Consider the following 20486-nt stretch of genomic DNA (forward strand, 5'->3'; position numbering starts at 1 on the left):
CTCAGCTCGCCCGGGGGGGGGGGGGGGGGGGGGAGGGGCTAGGACTGCGCCCTCCATCTTGCCCTGGGTCCTCCATTTTTGGGGCGGCCGCCATGTGCTCAGGAGAGTGCCTTCTTCCCGGAAGCCCAGGCCCCTGCTGGCCACGCCCAGGATTTCTTTAAACTAACCAATGACAATCAAGGGACGTGCGCGCCATAGAGATGACCCGACTCACGCCTGGCCAATCAGCGGGGCCCACAGTCCCCTCTCCTACCCTCACTCCACCCCCCTATAAAACCCCCTGTCCCATCAGGCCTCTCTCTCTCGGCCACTGGACTTTCCGCTGTGTCGGTGGGTCTGGTGAACGGGGAGCGCAAGCCGGCTTGCATAATAAATGACTCTTTGCTTTTGCATCGGACTGACTGGCTCCCTGGAGGTCTTGGGAACTTTGAAATCTGGGCACAACACCAGGCCTGCTTTGCCTCCGTCACCCCAGTCTCCCTCAGCTCGACCCTCACCCCTCAGGGCCAGCCTTCTATGACTCTGTAGCTGGATCAGCTCTTTCTATTAAATGTTTCCTTACAACTGTGTTTTCATGAACAGGTTGGATGGTCAGGAGCGTGCACGCAGAGAACTATGGTATTCTCTCTCAGGACTCCTTTTCATGAGCTCGTTTCTCTCTCCCCTGGATGAAATCTGGGGGACATCAGCAATTAGATATCAGCAAATAGGAGCATTTTCCAAGTGTTCAAAATCTGATGTCAAATATCTCCTCTCCCCCAGCTCAGAACTGTCTCAGGTGAGAAATTCCCAAGGGGGTCACTGTTGACATTGTCCCTCCTAATTCTGTTTTAGGCAACTCTCACCAGAGAGGTGTTACTGGACAGGACAGCCCCCTGAGTCAGGGGAGAGGGCTGTGCCCAGCCTTGATCCTTGTCTTCTCCTATAAATGAATTTATATGAGACACCTTGACTGCGTTGTGAAAAGCCAATTTATTAAAGCTTTATTGAAAAAGCAAAGCAAGCAACCTATGTATCTGGCTTATGGAGCACAGAGGGCTCTCAGCTAATCTGAGAGCGCCTTGGGTGGGGGTCTGAGGCGTTATGTGCCCTCCTGTCTACAGGTCTCAACATTGCTCTGCTGACTATCTTGGAGCAGATTAATCCTCCAGGGCCCTTTTTACTCTGTGGTGGCCTTCCCAGAATTCATGAGAAGCACCGGGCAACTTTATCTCGCCCAGCCTGAGGCCGCTGGCTCCTCTGCTTAAGGAGTAAGCCTGCCCTTTTTTCCTTTCCCCCTTTCCCTTCCCTTTCTGCCTTCTCTCATTAGGGAGGTTTTTAACCATTTGCTGTGGCCTTGGCTGGGGAATTACAAGCTGGCTGCAAAATGCTCACAGTGTTTGGCCTTGCTTTAACTTTCTTGCCTCAGTTTCCCTATTCCTCCTGCTCTGGAATCCTGTAACAGTTCCACCTTCTCCCCTGCACCCCGTTCCTGTTTTTGGCTTGTCAAGTGTTGGTATCTTGTATTGGCAGCCCGAGGAGACCAACACGGCCGCATTGACTGGTCAGCCTGTGCGGTGCCTGCCTGGCCGTGTCAGGGCTGGCGCTGAGGAGTGTGGGTGCTCACCAGGAGTGCCAGGCACCCTCGCCTTGGCCCTTCACTAGACCATAGAAGCCAGCACTTAATGGGGGCAGAGAGTCTAGCCCCCCATCCTCACTCAGCCCAGCCCTGGCCTGCTTTCATTTTTACCCTTCCCAGCCCTGGTCACCCTCAGTGAACAGTGACCGCCAGGAAGTCCAGTGATGTGTGCTCTGGCCCGCAGAGCAAGGTCTCATTCTGGTGCCTCTGCCACCCAGGGCCTGAGGGTCACCTGGGCAGGTGGTCACAGGAATTGTCTGGCATCCTGGTCAGAACATCCAGAAACCTGTCACACCCCCTGCCCAGCCCCCGCCATGTCCCGGGGGAGGCCCTCCATCTCCGAGGAAGCGTCTGGTGAGACGGCGCTGTCCTGTGGCAGCAGCAAGAGGCTATAGATAGACCAGCAGCGGCCTTCCTCATCCCAGGGGACCAGCCGTGCCACGTGTGTTCGTCCTTCCTTTTCCTTTCCTCGTCCTCCTCCCGTCTTTCCTTCTGTCCTTCCTCCCCTCACTCCCTTCTTTCTGTTTTGCTGGGAGACCACCTGAGCCTTGGGTGGAGCAGGCCTTCACCCAGCTGGGCTGTCCCGCGCACACTACCCCGTCCCCCAGCACTCAACCCCAGTCATCGAAATAACCAAAGTGCCTGCAGGCGCTTCCACGCCCCCGAGTGGACTGATGAGTGTGCTCACTGTGGGCCTCTCTCTTCCCTGCCTCCCACTAGCCTCCGGCACCATGCCTCTGTGGGGACAGAACAATGGCCTGTCGTTCTGTGGCACCACCATCACCGCCTATGATGGAGCACCTGCTGGGGGCCAAGATGCGAGGACTGGTGGCTGGGATAGGAGGTGGGGTGGGCGGTAGGCGAGACAGGGTGTGCCACGCGTGCAGGAGCTGGGCCCCAGGAGGAGAGGACTCTGTGGGGTGAGCCTGAGGGCTGGCAGGGGCAGGGACGCAGGGTGGGCGCCGGGAGGGGCCTGCTCACCCTGCCCACCTTCCCCTCCTCTGTTCTCCCTTCCCACCACTCTGCCGGGTCTCTGTGGAGTCATCCACATGTGCCACCGAGAGGGGCCACGCTGTCGGAGTCAGCCTGCACCGGCTTGTGGGGACGGGCCTGAGAGGGAGACTTCCAGGGAGAGGGGAGAAAGCCTCTGTCATCAGCGCCACCCCAATAAGTGTCACCTGCAAGCTGAACACAGCTGGCCAACCCAGCCTCTTTGTCGGTAGTGACGTGGGTGAAGCGGGGTGACTACCCCAGGGGGTGCAGATAGGGGGAGGGGATTGCGGGCGTGCCCAAAGGTCCAGACTCCCTCTAAAGGCCTCGGGCTGACTCGCCAATCCCCTCCTCCACCTCGTGATCCTTTCCTGCCGTGGAGTATGGGTCATGGTGCCGTGGGCCTGGCAGGGGCTGCAGTCCACGGCGTGATGCCCTCTTCCCAGCCTGGATTAGTCAGGTGTTTTCTTTATTTCATAATGTTTTGACACCTTCAGAAGCTGTCTGGCTGGGAGAGGCTGTCCTTTCAGGGCTAGCCAATTCTCAGAGGTAGCACAGGCCCCGCCTGCCATATCTTTCACACGCCTCCTCTTTGTCTAACTCTCACACACCAACCACTGTCCCCCTGCTCCAGATCACTCCAGGGCCAGGTACCAGGCAACCGGAGACCACACCTATGGTCCAAAGCTACAAAAGTCATTCAAACTGGCCCGTCCTAAGCCAGGTCCTGCCCGGCCTTGCCTACCCCATGCCAGCCCCAGTGAAGCCCTGCCTGGCCTCCCAGCTCCTGCCTCTGCTTCCTGGCCAGGCCATGTGCCCTGCAGGGCGTGCGTGCCGTCCTCCTGGGAGCCGCGAGTAATAAACTCCTCTCAGTGACACTGGCCTTTCCATGCGGTCACTCTATCGCCTCATAGTTAAGATCCCGCGGGTACCAATGAGACTATTCTTTCTCTCCCTCTTCACTCTGATGTTCTAACTCCTTTCTCCTGTTCTCAGGCTCCAGGCCACGCCTCCCAGCCAGTCTTCTGTCTCCACTCCCTCTTGCCCTTCAAGGAACCCTGCCGAAGTGCATCACCCACTACATAACCTTCTGTGCTGTTAAACGAGGCATAATTTCACCCTTAAATTAGCCCAGAATGTCTGCAGTGCTCACATGCACACTGGGAAGAGTGCCGGTGGAACTGGTGGGAAGGGCCGTAGAAATCAGTTTTATCTCTATGGAGAGTGATTTGGCAAAATATGTCAAGAACTTTAAAAACACAACCTATCATTCCTCAGTGTAGGTGGCAGAATCTCCTACTTGGCACCGTGCTGCCCTCAGACCCCTCATGGAGCACAGGATCATAGAAAAGAGGACCAAGAAGTTCACTGGAAACCAGTCAGTCTGCTATGTCACAATTCAGCATAACTGGCGGAAACCTAGAGCCACTGACAATAGGGTACATGGAAGGTTCAAGGTTAGATCTCGACGCCCAGCGTTGGTGACGGGAGCAACATGAACACAAAGCTCATGCTGCCTAGCGGCTTTTGGAAGTTCCTGGTCTGCAACGCCAAGGAGCTCGAAGGCTGCTGGCGCGCAACAGATCTTACTGTCCCGCTATGGTCCACATCTCCGCAGAGCCGCAGAGCCACTGCGCAAAGAGCAGCCCAGCTGGCCACGAGAGTCAGCAATCCCAATGCCAGACTGCACAGCAAAGGAAATGAATAGACGCTGTGTGCACATTGTATTTGTGTTAATAAGAGCATAACATTTTGTCCCCCACCACGGCCCGTCCCCCCAAAAAGCAGAACCCATCAAAAGAAGTGATCTAAGTCCTGATGACGGCTTACAGAGGCTTCTATCACAATGCTACTTATGATGGATGGAATTGGAAGCAGCCCAAAGAGTTTACTGACAAGGGACCTACTGGGCTAATAAAAATGGCATGTTCATTTGGCAAATAAAATCATGGATAATGTCCGCACTTCAAAAATTATTTTAATATTTTATAAAAGATGAGAAACTATTTTCAAGTGACAAAGGTTATTAGAAATGAATAAGAGAAAGATAAAAGCTTTAATAAAAAGATGTCCAGGAAACAATACCCAAAAGAAATTTTAGTATACATAAGAAAAATCACTCAAACACATTGAAAAGTTAAGTGTGATTCCCTTACTGCCTGATCAGATTCTAGTGCTTAAAAGACATTGACACAGCCCAACTGGCATGACTCAGTGGTTGAGCATTGACCTAGGAGCCAGGAAGTCATGGTTCGATTCCCGGTCAGGGCACATGCCTGGATTGTGGGCTTGACCCCCAGTGTGGGGTGTGCAGGAGGCAGCCTATCAGTGATTCTCTCTCATCTTTGATATGTCTATCTCTCTCACTTCCTCTCTATAAAATCAATTAAAAAAAAATATATATATATATTAGAGGCCTGGTACACGGATTCGTGCACCGGTGGGGTCCCTCGGCCTGGCCTGCGGGAATTAGGCTGAAACTGGTTCTCTGACATCCTCTGAGGGGTCCTGGATTGCGAGGGGGTGCAGGCCAGGTCAAGGGACCCCACTGGTGCACAATTGGGGTTGGGGAAGGACCACGGGAGGGCTTCAGGGCGTGTCCAACCCATCTCGCCCAGTTTCAATCGGCCGGACCCCAGCAGCAAGCTAACCTACTGGTTGTAGCACCTGCCCCCTGGTGGTCAGTGTGCATCATAGCGACTGGTTGAACGGTCGGACACTTAGCATATTAGGCTTTTATTATATAGGATGATATTTACACATTAAAACAGTGTGCAAATTGTTACAACTATACTGGAAGGCGATTTGGCAGAGTTGATTCATTCACCACGCATTGAGAGGGGTTCACAGTGGGGTGGGGAGGGGGTGACTTAGCCCCCTTGGGAGCATTTGGAAAGGTTGTGGACATATGGGGTTTTCACACTGACTTGATGTGTGAAAATTTAGCACCCACCTTTTATAGGTACTGAGCATCCTGCCCTGAGTGGGACAGTCCAGTGTTTTCATCCTATTATTTGCCCACTGTTTATTCTTTCTTCACCCCTCTGCTGTGCTTTCCCGCAGGTGGAGCCAAGCTCCTGACCCACTGACTTCAGGTCCTGCGATTTGCTTTGACCAGGGGAATGTGGGCAGGTGAGACTGTGCCATTTCTAAATGGAGGTGCTAAGAAGAATCCTCTGTTCTTCTCACTCTCTGGTGTCATCCATCGTGAGAAGAATGTACTCAGGCAGCCATTGCGCCCTCTGCCTGGGCCCTTGGACGAGCTCCCGATGTGAGAGAAGGGAGCAGATCTGAGCCTGGCTCAGCCCAGCCGGGCCAGCCCAGGAGTGGATATCAGAGCTTGTTGTGAGCACTGAGATTTGGAGGTTGTTTGCTAAACATCATCATCAAGAAAGAATTGTCCCTCCAAATACCTTAAGCACCCCCAATTCTCTGCCCCCAAAACACTGGATACAGAAAATGAAAAAATGGAGCTGTGGGATGAATGTGCACAGTCGACACCAAAAATTGTATGACTGTATGTTGAAAGAAGTGCCATTAATGACAAGTTGAAACCTGGGATGAAAGAGGAGCAGGAGCAATAGTTTGAATGGGGTCAAGGAAGAGTGAGGCTCCGAGTGGGGGGAGCGCTGCAGGCTAAAGGACCAGTGTGGGCAGAGCAGGAGGAGTGGGTGGGCCTGGGGGCTGGAGTGCAGAGAGCAGAGGCGGAGGGGCCGGGTCCAGGCAGGACCCTGGGGACCAGGGAAGGGGCTTGGATTTCACCTAAGCACAGTGAGAGCAATCAGGGCTTAGAGAAACGTTATTTGGCAAACATGCTGTGCTACCACTGGAGTAAGTCAGCTCTTGGTCTGTAGAAATGGATTTGAGTTCCAAATGTCCGCAGTGACAAGATTGCTCACGTGCAACTCCCACTGCCGTTCCAATTACGGGGACTTGGTAAATAGCAACAATTGGAATCCAACCCTTCCACTGTCTGAAAATGGAGGGAAAGGAAGCAATGACTCAGGAAATGCACTTCAAAATAAACTGCATTGCTAAAACACAATCTTTTTTATTTTTAATCCTCACCTGGGGTTATTTTTTCCATTGATTTTTAGAGAGAGTGGAGAGAGAGGGGAAGACAAAGAGAAACATCGATGTGAGAGAAACCCACTTAATTGGTTGCCTCCTACACAAGCCCTTACCATGGCCCAGGCCGGGGAGGAGCCTGCAGCTGAGGTACAAGCCCTTGACCGGAATTGAACCTGGGACCCTTTGGTCACGCAGGCCAGTGTTCCATCAACTGAGCCAAACCAGTTAGAGCAAAACACAATATTAAGAATTATAATTTTACTGAGCTTCTGGTTGAGTAATTATATAATCACTTAAGTATAGTAGTGAAGCTGGCAATTTGGATATGCCAAGAGAAGCCATAAAGTGCTTCTTTTAAATGAAAAGGTGAAAGTTATCAAATTATAAGGAAAGAAAAAATATCATGTGCTGAGGTTGCTAAGAACAAGTCTGTGAAATTGGGAAGAAGAAAAAAGAAATTTGTGCTGGTTTTGCTCTTGTACCTCAAACTGTAAAAATTGTAGCATGATAAGTGCATGGTCAATGCTTAGTTAAGATGGAAAAGGCATTACATTCTGTATGTGGAGGACATGAACAGAAAACATGTTCCAACTGATGGCAAAGAGTTGCACCAGAAAGCACTGAACCTATAGGAACACTTCAGCAAGGGAGCCTCGAAATGAGTGGCACCAAGACATTTACTGCAAGTAGGGGATGGGTATACAGATTCAGGACCAAGTTTGGCATTTTATCATCTCATATAATCACAAGGACGAGCAGCAGGAAGAGGAGGAGGAAGAAGAGGAGGGGGAGAGAGACCAGTACAATAAGGTAGTTTTAAAGAAAGACCACATTCACTTTTATTACAGTATATTGTCATAATTGTTCCATTTTATTAGTTACTAGAGGCCTGGTGCACAAAATCCATGCACGGGAATGGGGGTTCCTTAGCCCGGCCTGCATCCTCTCTAATCCAGGACCCCTTGGGGGATGTCGGACTGCCAGTTTAGGCCCGGGCCTAAACTGGCAGTGGGCATTCCTCTCCCCTCTCACAATCCTGGACCACTGGCTCCTAACTGCTCACCAGCCTGCCTGCCTGATCGCCTTAACCACTCTGCCTGCCTTCCTGATGCCCCTAAAGGCTCCCCTGCCTGCCTGATTGCCCCTAACTGCCTCTGCCTGCCTGCCTGATCACCCCTAACCACCTCTGCCTGCCTGCCTGATCACCCCTAACCACCTCTGCCTGCTGGCCTGATCGCCCCTAACTGCCTCTGCCTCGGCCCCTGCCACTGTGGCTTTGTCTGAAAGGACGTCTGGATGGATGTCTGGTCTAATTAGCATATTGCCCTTTTATTAGTATAGATTGTTAATCTCTTACTGTGCCTAATTTAGAAATTAAGCTTTATCATGGGCAAATATGTATAGAAAAAAGCGTGTATATATAGGGTTTGGTATTATCCACTGTTTCCGGCATCCACTTGGGGTCTTGTGACATATATCCGCCCTGGATAAGGATACTGTAAGTGCTCTCTAGTGGCTTGCTTCTGTCTCTGCAATTGCTATGGGAATCCACTGTCGGGCTTTCCTGCTGTTCCCTGAAGGAGGAAGAGAAGTGGGACACAGCCAGACACCAGCTGGCCAAGCCTACATCAGCCTAACACTAGCTGAGCCTGAGTCACACAAGCAAGCCCTGCAAAGCACAGCAAAGTTGTCCAGTTTATTCTAGCCCGTTTCAGCTGACACCAAGCACAGACTTCCTGCCCAGCCCAGCCAAGATCAGTCAAACCCCTCTCTGTGGGGACACTGGACTTTCACTCTCATTCAGCCATAATGAAGAGCTCCTACCTGGGGGGTCAAAGGAGGCCTAGTGGGGGCCCTGCTCTTCTACCCCATCTGTCAGTAACAAGGCAGTGTCCCCCTGTCCCTGCCGGGGCAGTGTCAAAGGAAGCCAGGAAAACTGAAGGTTGAAATAAAATCCAGAGTCTCATAACATATTAAAAAATGTTCAGGTTTCAAGAAAACATTACCTGTCCTTCCGAGAACCAGGAAGATTTCAACTGAATAAAAAGATAAACCAATAGATGCCAAGAGCAAGATAACATGATAATTATCTGATAAAGATTTAGAGCAACCATGCTAAAAAATCTTCAATGAGAAACTACGAACATAATTGAAATGAATGAAAGAAATAGTCTCAGCAAAGAAATAGAAAGTTTTAGCTGAAACCAGTTTGGCTCAGTGGATAGAGCGTTGGCCTGCGGACTGAGAGGTCCCGGGTTCGGTTCCGGTCGGGGGCATGTGCCTGGGTTGCGGGCATATCCCCAGTTGGAGATGTGCAGGAGGCAGCTGATCGATGTTTCTCTCTCATTGATGTTTCTGGCTCTCTATCTCTCTCCCTTCCTCTCTGTAAAAAATCAATAAAATATATTTTTAAAAAAATAGACAGTTTTAGTGATAAAATAAAAAATATAAAAGGAACCACATAGAAATTTTAGAATTAAAAATGTAATATACAAAATGAAAAGTTGGGCAGAATGGAGAAAAGAGAGGTAAGAATCAGTGAAATGAAAAATAAAAGTTACAAATTCAAAAAACAGAGATAAAACAGACTATAAAAAATGAGCAAAGCTCCAGGGAATTGTAGGATTATAACAAAATATCTAACATTATTGTCATTGAAGTCCCAGATGGAGAGATGCAAGAAGGCAGGCCTGGAAAAGTACTTAAAGGAATAATGTCCAAAAACTCCTAAAATTTGTCAAGAGACATAAACTTGCAGTTTTAAAAGGTGAGCAAATCCCAAATAGAATAAACTAAAAAGAAAAGGCACATTATAATTAAACTCCTGAAAATTAAAGACAAAGAAAAAAATCTTGCAGCCAGAGGAAAAAATGATACTTCACCTATAGAGGGAAAATTATTAGAACGACAGAAGACTTCTAATCAGAAACCATGAAGCAAGAAAGAAGTGGCCCAATGCTTTTTAAAGCCTGGAATAAAAAGAACTATAAACACAGAAATCTATACCCATTGGAATTAAGGGGAAATTAAGACATTTCAGATGAGAGAAAACTGAGAATTTGTTTCCATCAGGCCTACCTTAAAAGAAAGATGATAAAGGTCTCTAGACAGGAAGTAAAGAAAAGAAGAGAAGAGACGAGACGAGACGAGATGAGAAGAGAAGAGAAAAGAAAAAAGAGGGGAGGAAGAAAATGGCGGAGGTATAGACGGACGTGTCCCGTGCCTTGTCCAGGAGCAGATAAGGGTGAGCAGCTGAAACGGGTAACATAGAGCCCTAATAAGCAGAAGATATTCAGCTGGGAGACAGTTTGCAGCCGGAAAAGACAGAGGACTCCTGGAGAAAGGGAACGGTTGGAGATTGCGGCTGAAATCTCTCCCAGAGCTCCGGCTCAGCCGTGGAGAACGTGCCATCTTGAGTGGCTGTTATTGGGAGCGTATAAAGTCAAAGACCCGGCATCCAGGGCATCCAGAGATTGGCTGCTAACCCGGAAACAACGGACCCCAAGCAGCGCGACTACGTGAACTTAGAGGAGCCCTGCTTCTCCCCACGGAAAGGCCAGACTTCCCCTAAAGGTGCGGTTTGCAATTCAGATTGGAGAGAGGAACGCGGCGTGCGGGGAAATCTGAGCCCCACAAAGTCCGCAGCCGTTGGGGCCAGTGTGATCCGTGAGTGTGGAAGGGCTCCCGGGCTGCTGGCAGAAGGGAATGCTAAAAATAAGCCTATAGCTGGACGGGGTGCAAAAAAGCAGCCTTGGATTTTGCCAGTGTGCTGGCTGCTTAGCACTGGGGAAGAGAGGGTGCGTGGAAGGGATTGCACACAGAGCTGAAAGGTGGGGGGTTCTGAATTCGCGCAACTTCTCAGGCTCTTGTTCTCTCTCTTTCCATTAAATCTTTGCATTTGATTATTAAACCCAGTACATGGGATTGCCCAGGTGGGGTCATTCGCAGAGACTGCAGGGGAAAGTTGTTTTTGTGGAACCTGGGAAACAGAGCGGGAGTAACGACTAAAGAACAGATTCTAGGACAGTCGACTCTCCCAGACCAGTTTTAAGTGCAATAGGGAAAATAAACCCAACTGCTGGATAGAGAGGACTTATAGCCTCAGAGGTCAATCCAGAAACACCGCCACCCAGGAGCTGATCCACAAACTGACTCTTCTGTAAACACAAATAAAGGCAGTCTGGGAAACAAATAGGACCTGCTTTAAAATCAGGACTGTGGTTTACAACACGGAGAAACAGTGTATCGCAGGGAAATTCAACACTCTCCTGAATACCTGGCAGGACTAAGGTGTCCCAGAAAGAAGAGTAGAGGACCTGAAGCACCTTCACTACTGTACATTTTTATTTTTATTTTTAATTCTTTTTTCACCTTTTAATTAAGAAACTATTTATTTTCTTTTTTCATCACCTGATTTTACCTTTTTAATTACTACACTTTTTAAAAAAATATATATTTTATTGATTTTTTACAGAGAGAAAGGGAGAGAGATAGAGAGTTAGAAACATCGATGAGAGAGAAACATCGATCAGCTGCCTCCTGCACATCTCCTACTGGGGATGTGCCCGCAACCCAGGTACATGCCCTTGACCGGAATCGAACCTGGGACCTTTCAGTCCACAAGCCGACGCTCTGTCCACTGAGCCAAACCGGTTTCGGCTACACTTTTATTTTTAACTAGTATTATTACTACTACCATTTTTTAAAGTGTCATTTTATTTTCTCTTTATTTTATTTTGGGATTAGTGTTCTGTATTCTATTTTCATCGTTCCTTTAGCATCATTTTTCTCTACCCCAACTTTACCTTTATGCCAAAACTCTCTTCCTCACTTTTCCCCTTTTGTTGTCCTGTTTCTCTTACCCTATTCCTGCTTTAGATTTTCCCTATTCCTTCTTTTTACCCCTGTCTAAATTTCACCCTACTTATATATCTAATTTCCAATCCCCTGCTCTAAATCCATATACACCTCTCTCTTATCTTTCTTCACTATCCAAATTTTTTTTTTCTTCTCTCTGTCACTTTGTTATGTTTGCTTGATTGTTGAGTATATTGGGGTTTTTTATGCTTGTTGTGAGATTGTTTTTCTTTTTCTTTCCTGTTGTTTTTTTTTTCCCTCTGGTTATTTTTGTGCTTCTGTTTTCCCTCGCCTCGCTTGATATTAGTGCTTGTTATTAGTTTGCATTCATCTCCAGGGATCTGTTGCTGGAATTGGTTGGGATTAGTGGCAGTGCTATTGGAGTTTTCTCCCCATATAAATAGTCTCTTCCCCTCTTCTATTTCATTCTCTCTTCCCTTTTTTTCCTCCCTTTTCCCAATTCCATTTTTACACTCCTTTTCCCCCCTTTTCTCTTTTATCTTTTTCTCTTCTATCTTCCTTATCCCCTAATTCTCTTTGCTCAGGTGGTCACCTTTATTTGGGGTTATTAATATCGTGAATACATTTGTGTTCAGTGCCTTGTACGTTGTGCCTTGTTGTGTTGTATTTTGTGCCTTTAAATCAACACAGCAAAGAGAACTACATAACCAAACAGCTGGAGAAGAGAGATCATGGTTAAACAAAGAACCAGCCCGTGTATGAAAGAAAAACAGGCATCACCAGAAAAGAAAGTAAACGAAATGGAGGAAATGGAGGCAAGCAACTTGTCAGAGAAAGAATTCAGAGACATGGCCATAAGGTGGATGAAAAGAATGGAAGACAGATTCAACAATATGTGTAAGAACCAAGAGGAAATGAAGAAAAACCAAGAAGAAATGAAAAATGACATCACTGCTATAAAGAACTCAATAGAAAGCATCAACAATAGACTAGAAGAAGCAGAGGACCGCACCAGTGAGCTAGAAGACATGGTAGGAAAAAATACCCAAGCAGAGCAGCTTCTAGGAAAAAAAAAAAAGGCAGGAAGAGAGCCTAAGAGAACTCTGGGACAACACAAAACAAAACAACATCTGAATAATAGGGGTGCCAGAGGGAGAGGAAACTGAGCAAGGAATAGAAAACCTGTTTGAAAAAATAATGACAGAAAACTTCCCTGATATAGGGAAGAAAAAACTCACACAAATCCAAGAAGCTCACAGAGTCCCAAACAAAATGAACCCCAAAAGACCAATGCCAAGGCACATTATAATTAAATTGGCAGACACCAATGACAAAGCAAGAATCTTAAAAGCAGCCAGAGACAGACAGAAAGTTTCCTACAAAGGATCCCCCATCAGACTAGCAACCGATTTCTCAACAGAAATACATCAGGCAAGAAGGGAATGGAATGAAATATACAAAGTCATCAAAGGAAGGGTCTGAATCCAAGAATACTGTACACAGCAAGGCTATCAATCAAAATTGAGGGTCAAATCAGGAGCTTCCCAGACAAAAAAGGACTACGGGAGTTTATTAACACCAAACCAGCAATGCAAGAAATGCTAAAGGGTCTGCTGTAAAAAGAAAAAATAGGAACGAAGAAGGAACACAGGGGTAAAGAATAAAAATGATGACAAACAAGTATCTATCAATAATAACTTTAAATGTAAATGGATTAAATGCCCCAATCAAAAGACATAGGGTAACTGAGTGGATAAGAAAATATGACCCATATATCTGCTGTCTACAGGAAACCCACCCCAGAACAAAAGACGTGTCTAATTCTTCATTTTCAAAAGCATTGATGAAAGCCTATGTTAAATGTCCACCAATAATTATTAAAAACAATATTGGATGATAAACCACTGTTATTTTGGTCAATATCAAGCGAGGAATTTTATTTTATTTTATTACTACTTTTCAGAAGAAAAATGTTTAATGTAATCGCTTAAATGCACAGTTCAACAAAACCGAGTCAGTTCAGTTCAAATTAACTCCATATAACAAAGAAATAAGAAGCCTGAAGGGCCACTGTTGGGGTCTAAAGTCCCTGCCCAGAACAGAAGGACACTGACTTCAAGGAGGCCTTTGTTCCCACCCCCTTTCAGGAGGAGTGGCCACCTCTGGGCTCCTGACACAGCCTAGGCACCTCCATGCAAGCAGCAGCACAGAGCCCCAAAGCCACCCAAGGGTCAGGGTTCTACATCCCTACCAAAGTGGGGCCTGGCCAAAGCGGGCTGGAACTCAGAACACAGGGGACTATGGCAAGGACAGGGCAGGCTGGCAGCCCTGGAGAACCAGCTCAACAGGCTGCTTCAGGTGTTTCTAGTCCCGTGGTCCCCCTTCCACACCCCCAGCTTAGTTTGCTCATGAGCCACAGTGAGGTGTGCCTGGGACGCTCATAGGGCAGCACTCAGTCTAGAGCATGCTCGGGCAGGGCCGGGGCCCAGGGGTTTGCTGATGAGGACCTGTTTGTGTGGTCCGCTCGCTGTCCAGGCAGGGGGATGGAGAACAGGGCTTCGGCACAGCAGGGGACCTTTCCAGCAAAACAATGTCTGGTTTTTGCTACACTGAGCTTAATTTGAACAAAGCCTCTTCAGGGGTCAGAGGCTCCTACTGCTTCGTCGGGCAGAGGGAGGGTGCTGCAGAGCTCACTGGGGGGCACGCCGGGTCCCAGAAGCAGACACCGAGGAGGTCATCCGGTGGAGGTTTCCTGCTGCCCTTTTGGGACTTTAGTTTAAGTTCTGGTTAACTTCTTGCTGCAACATCTGTGCAGGGACATTCTTAGGCTCAATTTTCAGGAGACTGTTGATGTCTGCCAAGCTGGACTTATAGTCCTTGAGTGCCTTATAGGCTTGAGCCCGTCTGTAAAACGCCTTCACGTGTTTCCCATCCAGCTGAGGGCTTCTGTGCAGTCCTTCACCGCTTCCTTGTACTGCTTCAGGGCAGATAGCAGAGCGCCCTGTGGCTGTACGTGGTGGACTCCAGTTACCCTACGAGAGGCTTTCGCTGTACTTCTCAATAGCTTTCTTACGGTTTCCCTTCTTTACAAGCTCATTGCCTTCTCCCTTCAGAACTCTGGCTCTCTCCACATCCCCAGAAGGCACTCTGCTCTTGGCAGTTGTGGTTTCTTTGGATTTGCCTTTAGGTGTCTCTCTGTGATATTCCGAATCCCTCCTCTTCTGAGCTGAAACAGGCACCAAGGGGATAGAGGGCAGTTTCAGACGCCACTCCGGCCCAAGTGCGTCCATGAGAGCTCTGGTCATGCTGTTGACGCCTTCCAAGGCTGACATCACACTGTCATCAATTTGCAGCACAGTCTTGTCGTCCACGTAGGCCAGGGATACTTCTCCAGAGCCCCATGGGCCGATGCTCGCCGCAGAATGGCTTCATGCTGAAGGGAATCAAGGCCAGTGCTGAAGTGCAATCTTTTTTTTTTCTTTCTTTCTTTTTGTTTTATTGCTTAAAGTATTACAAAGAGTATTACATATGTCTCCTTTTCCGCCCCTTGACAATCCCCCGGCCTCCCCTACCCCCCAGTGTCTTATGTCCATTGGTTATGCTTATATGCATGCATACAAGTCCTTGGTTGATCTCTCACCCCCCCCCCTCCCGCCCCCTGAAGTGCAATCTTCGATGCAATCTCTGCAGTTCCCATCCTTCAAGTGGCATGCTGCTCCGTTGGAGTAGAGAACACTTTCTTCTTTACAGTCCAAAGAACCTTGCTCCTGCAGCACCCGCTGCGCACGGCTGTAGAGCGAGGCGGCCTCGGAGAACTGGCTGTTGGGGAAGCTCTGGTTGCCAGCGGCCGCTCCACGGAGTCTGAGAGTTTGGGGGCCGTCCTGGGGTCCCCCAGCAAATGGCGGCCGCCTCCGTGCCACCGCCGCCGCCACCGCCGCCAACGCCGCCGAGCCTTGCGGAATGGCATGGGGGGAAGCCAAGCAAGGAATTTTTTTAAAAATATTTTTATTGATTTCAGAGAGGAAGGGAAAGGGAGAGAGAGATAGAAACATCAATGATGAGAGAGAATCATTGACTGGCTGCCTCCTGCATGCCCCCTACTGGGGATTGAGCCCGCAACCCAGGCATGTGCCCTTGACCCAAATCAAACCCGGGACCTTTCAGTCCACAGGCTGACACTCTATTCTATCCACTGAGCCAGACTGGCTAGGGCTCAAGCAAGGAATTTAAGTGAAATTGCTATAAGAACTTCTTTCATTCCTTCTACTTACCTTCATGAATATGTTAGACTGAATTCTCAAGAAGGCAAAGTGTAAAGAAAAGGTTAGGCGCTAACATATTATTGGGTGGATGGGTGAATCTCAGGTCATTGAGAGTAAAAGACAAATGGAATGAGGCAGCAAAAGACAGAATGCCAATGCAACATGGTGCATTGTTACACTTGTCACAGTCTTACAAAAAACGCAGCTGGTTGCTCAGATACATGGGCCATTTCTGCATTTATGGGAAGATTGCTTGGAGCTATTGGTTCTTAGAATAGTCTGTTAGGAAGAGAAAGGGCAAGGAGTTTATCTGTGGGCCTGTAACCATATCCTGCTTTTCACTGTCCCTGGAGTGTTAACCTCACACCCTTTCAGGTTATGTACACAGCCCCCCTGGGACGTCGCTGGTGAAGCCAGAGCCTCTGTGAGTTGGAACTGGGCTGCCGCTGCCATAAGGAGCATAATAACGGCAGTTCTGAAGCTTAACCCATGACCCAGGGGAGGCCAAGGCACCCGTGGGATTAATTAGTGCAGTGAGGTTGTCGGGTGGGACCATACACTGAGAGTTTTCTAGGTTTCCATGTTGCTTCTTGTAAAGAATAATGGGGGAAGTCTCCGGGGGATAATTACTGTGAATTTAATTATCTATCTATCTATAGAATATTCATCTACAGCTATATGAATTGGGGGAAAAAAAGAACATATAGCCCAGCCGGTTGAGTGTGGACCTATGAACCAGGAGATCACAATTTGATTCCTGGTCAGGGCACATACCTGGGTTTGGGCTTGATCCCCAGTAGGGGGCATGCAGGAGGCAGCCGATCAGTGATTCTCTCTCATCATTGATCTTTCTATCTCTCTCTCCCTCTCTCTTCCTCTCTGAAATCAATAAAAATATCTTTTTTTTTTTTTAAGAAAAAGAACATATAGCTCTATTCATCTCATTTAAAGATCAAGTGTGGGAAGCTGATATAGGGTTAAGCCTCAGACTGATCTGTTGGTGAAGTCACAAACAATTCCCAGCTTAGAGGGCACAGTCCTCTTACCATAATTAGGCTTGACCTTATGAGGCTCTCTAGATCTTATCTGGGAAGCTAATGGGCTGAGGGAAGTGCAGAAGGTGCCCAAAACAAGTGAAACTCACAAGAACCTGTGTAACTATGGAAACCACTACCTTGTTTACCTCTGACTATAAAATAAAGGCTCAGCTTGCCTCAGGATCTTTCTCTGTGGCCTCAGCCAGGCACAGGAAGATCCATGGAGACTAAAGAGAGCTAGAGAGCTATGAACACTGTCTCCGTGTAAAAACGTTCTTCGCCGACTCCGTCCACACCTTTGGGAACCCCTGGGCCCCTGGGGCTGGACCCCGGCATCTGGCGCCTGAACAGGATTCCCCTAGGTAAGTCCCACCCCCCACATTGAGATCCCCCGCACTCGGGACAGATAGGACTCCACCAGGGTGCTGCAGACCCCCCTATAGAGGATAAATAGGGTAAGAAGGTGGATAGTACAGAACTTAGATTGAGAAGATGTGCCATACTTAGTCTAAAGGAAAAAGACTCTGTACTGATCTTTTAACACATGCTAGCAGAGGAGTTAAGGTTACTCCCAGTCAGACGGAATGTCTTATTCAAGTGTGTCGATGCTTTTCTGAGGAAGGAAAGGTGTCGGAAAGGTAAATGTAGAGGCATGGGAGAAGATAGGCCCAAGGAGCCTTATCCTTAACCCACTGCAGCCTTTCTACCCCGGGAAAGTGCAGGACTGGCAGGCTCTCCCTGGGGTGATAGATCAGGACTCAGGTAATAGCGGAAAGCGCCAATCCTACTCTTAAAATGGATACAAGAGAGCATTTGGGGTTTTTCTTTTTAATGTGTGTTTTGGATTGAGTAAATGCATTTTACTTTAGTTTTAACACATCAAAGTTAGCTCTTGACACAAAAGGAAAAACTAATAGTTTGACTCAAAGTTGGGGTTTTGTTTTGAGGTGCTGAGGCTCGGGGGTGGAGCCAATTCAGGGTAGAAATGTGAAGCTGTGGCTTTTTGGGTTGAAGTGGGAAGTTGTGAGTGCAGAGGAGTATGTATGTTTATACATGGTCAGAATTCCATCAATATAAACCTTTTCTATAAAAACAAAAAAGGGGGAGAAGAATGTTGTATGTTAAATTTTTAAAAAATATGATGCAGAGGGTTGTACAGCAGCCAAAAGGCATCGGGCCTCCTGTACAATAGCCTCTGCCGACTTAGCCCAGTGGAAAGAGGCAAAACCAGACAAGAGTTTTACCAGATCTAGTAATGATGTGGGGAAGAGGTTGTGTTTTGTATCTTTCCAGAAGGAGCAGCCTCTGCCTCCCTCCTGGGGACCGTCACCCCTGGGAGGCCGAGTTAGCACACCTGACCAGTGCCTGTCTGCAGCTGATGTGCAGCCCTGAGCTGGAACCACTTGTCCATTGGGAGGATCACATGTGCCTCCCTTTTGTCTGTCCATGTGTCCCAGCTTTGCCCCACATCTCCTGTCCTTTTTTCCCCCCCTTAATCTGACTACTTGTTTGCTGGCTCTTTGGCCTTTCTCCTTCTCCCCTGAACACAGCCTTTTCTAGAATCTCCCTACCCTATTGTTCCAGGAAGGAAACCTCCTTTTTCTGCCTTAACTAGGAGGGTTTGGTATATGCCCCATACGTGGAGTTGTCTTGTACCAAGAGCCTGACATTCTGGGCTGAGAAAGCCCTGTCCCAGGCCCACAGCCCGTCGCCTGAGTTCTCTGTTCTTGCTGAGGTCATGGTGGCTGGTACCATGGATCTGTCTCTCGCCCAATGGTGTGAGTTGGGCCCTCCCTGGAGAAGAAACCTGGGTTCCCCAAGATATGTGACCAGAGCCGGGACCCCGCCAGCAGGCGAGGGGAACCCAAGGCAGGTGCTGAGTGTGGAGGCCACAGGGGCATAGGCTAACAAGGAGACATAACTGAACCTCACATCATCCTGCTTGGCCCCGGAGGATGACTGGTTAGCCAAAGACGGGCAAGATTCCTCAGGGAGGAACAACCTAAGACAGGCACAGTCGCAGATGGGCCAGCAGGAGAGAACGTGGCGGTCAACAGAGGTAGGGCACAGATCCTCACCCCCCAACTATGCAGGGGCTTGAACACTCGCCCCTTCTGAGGGAGGTCTCCTGCCCCCATGGCTGCTTCTCGCTTCCCATGCCCAGCTCAGATCGGGACCCAGATAACAGAAAGAGACTTGGCCCAGCTCAGATTGGGACCCAAATAAAGACAGAGACTGGCTGACAGCAGTTACCCTCTCACTGCAACAGGACTTGTTTCCCATTTCTACCTTGGACCACAGGGAAAGGGGCAGCTGAAGGAAAGGGCTGTGTCAGGATGCTGCCTTCTTCCCTTTCTTCTTCCTCTTTTTTCTAAACACTTCCATGCCTTGCAGTTCTTTTGCTTTCTCTTCTTTTTCTCTACTACCCTCCATCTCCGCCTCCTCCTCCTCCTCCCCAGTATCATCCGTATCAGCTGACCCAGAGGGCACAGCTGACTCCTCCCCAGACACCGACACCACCATCAAACGCGGCCCTGATGGACCCTTTGATCCAGCCATACAACCCGCTGACACTTCAGGAAGCCCATCGCCAGCGACGCCGCCCGCTAGCCAGATCAACAAGGACAACCAAACCACCGACTTGGGGTCAGCTGAAGAAGTTAACAACTGAGGCCCAGCAGATGGTAGAAAAGCCAGAAGTGGAAGCTACTCTCTCAGCCAAGTCGGAGGACTCTGAGTAAATTGGCAAAAGAAACTTTCATTTGGTAGAAAAATATTACTGTGGTTTGATTTCTCACTTATTGCTGTTTTGCATTGCCATTGTTTTATTATTCTTACTAGTTTTAAAAATGTTATGTTTATGTTTTAAAATGTTTTGGGTTTTGCATTGGCATTGTTTTGTTATTGTTTTAATAGCCAGAGTTTTGTTCTTGATGCTGAAGTTTGATGCTTAAGTTTTACTGTCATTATGGTAGCTTAAAAAAAAACCTCTCATTATAGTAGCTTAAAAAATAAAAGAAGGGTGAGATGTGGGGAGCTGATATAGGGTTAAGCCTCAGACTGACCTGTTGGTAAAGTCACAAACAATTACCAGCTTAGAGGGCACAGTCCTCTTAGCATAATTAGGCTTGACCTTATGAGGCTCTCTAGATCTTATCTGGGAGCTAATGGGCTGAGGGAAGTGCAGGAAGTGGCCAAAACAAGTGAAACTCACAAGAACAGTGTAACTTTGGTAACTACTACCTTGTTTACCTCTGACTATAAAATAAAGGCTCAGTTTTTCTCGGGATCTTTCTCTGTGGCCCCAGCCAGGCACAGGAAGATCCACGGAAACTAAAGAGAGCTAGAGAGTTCTGAATGCTGTCTCCATGTAAAACGTTCTTCGCCGACTCTGTCCACACCTTTGGGAACCCCCTGGACCCCTAGGGCTGGACCCCCAGCAATCAAGTCCATTAAAACTTTACTCTTCTTGTTTAATATTTATAAAATGAATAATATATTTGTTAATTTTGACCAACCATGTATTACTGTCGAATAATCTAGAAGGAATTTTAACATCTAGTTCCTTATGATAATAGAAAATTTGCACTTTAATTTATATTAAATTTTAGGGGATTATGATGGATAATCATAAGATTTTAAACAAGAAGTACTTTTATGTTGGATTAAACTTCTTGTGGGAGAAATGAA

General features: G+C 48.0%; 1 pseudogene; it reads right to left on the reverse strand.

Moving 5' to 3' along the window:
- Positions 1-13756: 13756 nt before the first annotated feature.
- Positions 13757-15464, reverse strand: LOC132238888 (mitochondrial import receptor subunit TOM34-like; annotated as a pseudogene).
- Positions 15465-20486: the final 5022 nt, after the last annotated feature.

This window comes from Myotis daubentonii, chromosome 7 (genome assembly GCF_963259705.1).
Source record: "Myotis daubentonii chromosome 7, mMyoDau2.1, whole genome shotgun sequence".
NCBI lineage: Eukaryota > Metazoa > Chordata > Mammalia > Chiroptera > Vespertilionidae > Myotis > Myotis daubentonii.